General features: G+C 34.9%; 1 long non-coding RNA gene across 1 annotated transcript; it reads right to left on the minus strand.

Annotated features, from left to right (window-relative positions):
* Positions 1 to 2,998: 2,998 nt before the first annotated feature.
* On the minus strand, positions 2,999 to 5,791 carry LOC124373671. The gene is made up of 3 exons (XR_006923460.1): positions 5,721 to 5,791; positions 4,695 to 4,843; positions 2,999 to 3,170 (listed from the first exon to the last, which is right to left on the minus strand). It is a non-coding gene; the product is annotated as an uncharacterized LOC124373671 (long non-coding RNA).
* Between the last annotated feature and the right edge of the window lie 539 nt (positions 5,792 to 6,330).

Here is a 6,330-nt window from a genome sequence, read left to right on the forward strand (position 1 = left end):
ATCTCTCGTCAGTGATGACTTGGTGAACAAAGTGGGATGCTAAGGGCAACTTGCTCGTTGAATTTATGGAGCGTGGTACGACCATTACAGCAGCAGCTTACTGTGGTCCTTAAACGGCTACGACGAGCGATTCAAAACAAGCGTCGTGGTCTTCTGAAATCTGGTGGTGTGTTTGTCCATGACAACGCCCGCCCTCATACAGCTCAAGAACAACAGAACTTTTGGAAAAGTTCAAATGGGACGTTTTTGACAACCCCCCCCCCCCCCCTACAACCCGGTCTTGGCTCCAAGTAAATTTTCATCTTTTCCCGTACATTGAAGTGGTGGCATGCATCTCAGAGGTTTGCGAGTGGATGAAGAGCTTCAAAACGATTGTGACAGGTTGGCTACGTTTTCAGGCAGCAGATTTTTTGAAAGGCGGAATTTCAAAAACTGTTACAAGATATGATAAGTGCTTGAAATTGTATGGTGGATATGTAAAAAAGTAGAGAAAATCTGTAGTTTTAACATTTATATAATAAACTTTTTGTATCTCAACTGGTTTATTTTTTTATTTCAAAAACAGAGGTTACTTTGTGGACGACCCTCGTATATATAATAGCAATAATTAACTATAATATTAATAGCTTATTTATAACAAGGCATAATTCTGCTAACAAAATAGATTTACTAACAAATATATTTTATAGTGAAAACATAACCTCTTCAACCGTAGTAAAAATGGCAAATTGTACAATTGATTGTAGTTATCATTAATCAGATTCATTCCACTACTAGTATCTGACAAAAACTGTATGTGTAGTTTGTTTTCAAAATTAATCAGCAAACTCAGCGAGAAAACTGGTGTTTTTTCACTTTGTTTTTTTTTTAATATGATTTAAAACTGGCTTTTCTTTGTTGAAGACTTAATTTAGATGTATTTTTTACTATCTTCCTGGGAAAGCCAGAATTTAATTTCCCCTTTCTCTGAGCTTTCTCAAAATAAATGTTTTTGGAAGACTATAAATATGAGTGGTAGGTAATTTAGTACTCTTATTATCAGAAGCCTAATACCAATTACATTGCAGCTTGCTGACCTACACTTGGAGGCCTAGTAACCAAGTTACATTGGAAAACATATTATATCATTTACCTACGTAACAACATTGTATACATTGGGTCGAAGCTTTCACTGAAATAAACAGCTAAACAGCATACTCTCATTCTTCACGTAAAGTTATATACAGAGTGAGTTTTATGTCCTGACACACCTGGATATAATTTATGAATTTATGGCTCGAGAAATCTATGTGAAACTTTGACCCTACCTATTTATAACATATTTTTTTTAATTTTTCAAGTTGTCTAAAATTTTGCCAGGGGGCTAAAGGGGGGCAACTAAACATTTTAAAATACAAACCCCTATCATGTGACCCCTCATTTTAAAGGGAATAAAAAAAAAGAAATCCAATAATGCAAACTAGAGGTCTCTACGTTTATTTTAACAGATTTTATGACAAATTTACAATAATAAAATCAGTAAACTGTCTTGTCCTGTTTATCGTAACATGAGTCAACACTAACGCAAATTCTAAAAAAACTGTTACCTGTTTTAATGTAGCAGGTGTTCTAAAACTGTTCACCTTCGGCTGTTTTGACAGTGTGCTATAGACGTGTGTAAAAACTTGAGACAGCATTCAATCATTTAACTGTCTTGTCCTGTTTATTGTAACATGAGTCAACATGCTTTGGAATTTCCCTTGTTCTTATCTTACCGGTTGCAACAATCTACTGTTGACTTTCTCTTTACTACTCACTTGCATTTCATCAGCTGATTGGTTAAGTTGCTATAAACAACATCAGTTTAAGCTTATTTTTCTGACAAATAGTGTTACTTATTTTATTTCTACATGGAGAATTCTGAGTTTGAAAGAATTTACTGTGTTAATGATGAGAGGTTATGGAGAACGTATGAGATTCATATGCTGAAGTAGCAGAATTATTCAATGAGGAATTTCCTAACCGGAACAATCCCATAACTAGATTTACGGTGGCGTAAAAAAAATATGTTATAATAGGTAGGGTCAAGGTTTCACATAGATATCTCGGGCCATTTAAATTATATCCAGGTGTGCCAGGACATAAAACCCCTTCTGTATTTTTTGAGACCAAAGATACCAATAATGGATCAACTACAGTTGATATTGAATGCAAAGGCATTAATTATATATAATATAATAATAATAATAATATAAATATATGTTTTATATATATACATACACACACATATAAACATATATATATACACACAAAGGACTGTTCCCAGCTTGGGCGGGCCCCAGATAAGATATGTCTTGCCACTGTACCAACCGTTGACAAGGCCCTATCAAATAAACATGTGGGAGGCCCGGCCCTGGCTCTGGTAAAATTGTCCGAAAAAAATTGGTCTAAGTACGGGCCTGTATGACAAGGTGTACTGTTTCTGGCCGTTGAAGGCCTGCCAGATCGGTCATCACTCTCCACTGATATATGGCCATTTTTAAACCGCCTAAACCACTCTTTTATTTGTGTACACGTCACCATAAACTTTCCGTATCATAGTAATCGTCTCTGATGCTGAATGGCCAAGTTTTTGGCAAAATGTAATCCAAATGCGTTGCTCAACACGTTCAGTAGTCCATATTGAAATGCGACGCACACACACGGCAGAGTTACTGTACGGAACAAAGCGCTATGACTCGCTGAGTGACCGGATCGTATTCCATGCCTAATATGGGAAGGAGTAGGCTCGCCCCTCTCCCCAATAACCGGTTCGAGCCGGTCGGTTACGCCGCGGCCACCTACTGGTCGGCGGTCATATACTTTTTGAACAGACCTCGTATGTATATATATATATATATATATATATATATATATACTTATTAAAGACCTAAGTTAAAAAATATCAACTGGTGCTTTATCACCAGTGTAAACACACATTATACACTTTACATTAGGTATGGGAATGTACTTACTTTAATAGAAAAATATTGCAGAATGTTAGGAAATCAGAACAGAATTTGAGACTTGCAGCAAAGACAAATTCTGACCTAATAGCTTTCAAGATGGGCCCAAAAACAGAACATGGTGCTCTTCTATTTTTAAATGTTTTTAAGATTTGCTTAACAGTTTCACCGACTCCACCTGTTTTCCTGAAAACACAAAACATATTATGGTGATGTTTGAGAATTTAGATTAACACATAATTATTAGTGTTTTCAAATAACACAGGACAAAACTAGTTCATAATAAATTACCATTGCTTGTTGATTTAAAACGTTTAAGCTGCATCAAAGCACCTCATTTATAATTATTGTAAATGATCACAACAATCAATTTCTTAAATACAGAAATCCTTATATTAATACTTACTTACTTACTTACTCCCTCGGCGCTACAACCCTCCATGGGTCTTGGCCTGGTGAATCAGTAGTCTCCATTGGGGTCTGTCCTCGACGACCTCTCTCCAATTTCTTGCTCCAATCTTTCTTAGGTCAGCAACCACATCGTCTCTCCATCTCATCCGAGGTCTTCCCTTGGGCCTTGTATTAGCAGGAGTCCACTCAGCAACGTTCTTCACGACTCTGTTGTCGTTCATTCTCGTCAGATGTCCGAGCCACCTAATTCTTTGGGCCTTAATGAAGCGTACAATATCCTCACCGCTCAAAAAAAACAAGCAGGTCCTGATTTTTTCGCCTCCTCCCATGTTCCTTGTCTTAATTCAGGACACGTAAATTCTTCTTAAAATCTTTCTTTCAAATATTCTCAATCTATTTATGTCCTGTTTGGTGAGTGTCCACGCTTCGCAACCATAAACTACAACAGGCCTGATTACAGTTTTATAAATTCTCAGTTTGGCCTCTTTATGAAGAATAATAGTTTAAGTAAAATCCTTTTGCAAAATTTTGAAATAAATTTCGCATAATCAGCTAACGTTAGATTATAGAATATAACTAAAAATATAGTAAAAGCAAAATTCAAATTATATTTTAAAAATTTTAAAAAAAGCTTTAGAATGATAAAATTTACAATTAATAAAACTAAATACTGGATTAAAGAAATCTGTATTGCTTAATCTCTCCACATGACATAAAGTAAGGATATGAAACAGTTATCATATAATATTCCTCCAATATTCTTTCCTTTACCTACAATAAATTAGTTTTCTAATTTATCTTCGGTAATTACACTTTTCATTACATTAAAAATTACAACATTACACATTACATTACATTTTCTGTGAGTGGAATATGTAACTGCTGAAAAATATATAACTTTGTAAATATATAGTGTTTAAGTCTATGATGCTGATGTCTCTTATGGTCCATAGACCTGACCATGTCAGTCTCACTGCTACATCTCAAAAACTGTTCAGTCTCACATATGAAATGGAACATCATACACATGGGCCACTGTAAATGCATAGTGTTCAAGGTAGATACAAATCAGATGTTTTGTGATAGAAACGAAACAGATGTCAATTAATATGTGGTACACATGAGCCAGAGGCCGGCACAGTTAGGATCCGCCACACATGCTGGTCATTTTGAAGTTTAAGAGTTAAATGTTTTTGATTAAATATACAAAATTCTAAAAAATAACAAGTTAAAATGCTAATGGGTATTAAGTTAGCATTACTAACTACTTAAGAGCAACAATTTTAAAATCTTACTCACCCATTAATAGTTGTTAAAGCTTGTTTAGGATACAAGTTCCACAGATGATCTAAGTTTAGTGTGGTTTTACATCCTTTCCTCAGCAAACTAACGCACCAGAAAAATGTTATTTTAGATGGAAATGTAGATATCTCCTCTGTGCACAGTTTCTGTTAAACATGCCAAAATATAACTCATGAAAATAATTCTTTTATAATTTACCAACACATCAGATTTTGTATTCTTCTTTGTACAATGTGATACCAAATGCTTCTTCACGAGCTAAACATAAAATAAGAGCCAGTGACAACTTTTGAACCTCTTATCAATAATCACTAAAATAATATATACTTTAACACATTGACAGCGGTGGACGCAGCTTAGTATTATCCTGACTGTTCTAAAGTCAGAGTACATGGCTTGCGTTGCGCTGAAGGTGTTATACATGTCTACATTATAAGTGTTTCTACTAAGATTACTACAGACTTAGTATTCCTATACTATAGCCTGAAATAATTGAAGCGTTACTGAAATTGTTAGAGCTATATTCATTAAAATATTATGAAATTTTTCAGAAAAATGTATTGTATTTCATTTGTTACTCATCACAATAGTTTGATTCTCATACTTCAAAGCCCTAATACAATGCTCTTTAAACTTAAAGTCTAGTTATTCTGAAATGGATCATGAGATTGGAATATCTTCCAGTAACCATCACTTATTTTCAGGACTGTTCACTACGCCATTTAAAAAGGATGTGCCTAATACATGCTGGTTGTTCAACAGGAAATTATGTGCAAAGCCGCGGGTAACTGCTAGTATCCTTAGTATCATTTTCATCTGCTTTTCCACGGACCTAGTTTCAATGTGGTCCAAATTATTACAGTAAACTACTACAATTCCTCTTGGAATAATAACAATACAATAAATTAATTGCAGCATTCGTTTAGAAATAATTTGATTTTTATGAGTATAAAAATAGCTGACTAGTTTAAAAAAGTACATCCAAGATGTACAAAAAAAGTGAAAAAGGAAAAATTATCATACATATTTTTCTTCTGGACGATCAGGTATAATAAAGTCAGATTCTGGGAAGAAGCTCAAAAGGAAATTGGCAAACTACAGCAATGTAGAAAATGTAGTAGAATCCAGAAACAGAATGGAATGTTTCTTTTGCCCCACTGGAAACAAATGCAAATAAATTATTATAGAATAAATTCACTGTTTGATTTATTAATTATTCTAGACAAGTATAAGAGTAACAAATACTTATTACCTTAAGAGTAACTAGAGTAATAAGAGTAACTACAGATAGAATAATATGTCTGGGCGCGCGGGCCGGTCGGTGGTAGGCTATGGCACGGGGGGAAGAGGGGTGTGTGAATCGCTCATTCCTGAAAACATCACGCCCGCGCCCACGGTGGCGGACTTCAAGGTCGGGCCAGCCGGAAGGGGTTGGCTGACTTGTGACTCATCTTTCCCTCCAAACAATATAATACCAGTGTGACATCTGTTGTCATAGATTGAGCATCGTTAAACTTCAGTATTAACAGTGAGTTGTTCTAAGCTGTGTGTATTTACTGTGTGCAGTTAACTGTGAATAATTATTACGTTTCAGTGTTTTTATATTGTGTTATTTTGTTTTAGTAAGAAGCTT

This window comes from Homalodisca vitripennis, unplaced genomic scaffold (assembly GCF_021130785.1).
Source record: "Homalodisca vitripennis isolate AUS2020 unplaced genomic scaffold, UT_GWSS_2.1 ScUCBcl_6137;HRSCAF=13212, whole genome shotgun sequence".
Classification (NCBI taxonomy): domain Eukaryota; kingdom Metazoa; phylum Arthropoda; class Insecta; order Hemiptera; family Cicadellidae; genus Homalodisca; species Homalodisca vitripennis.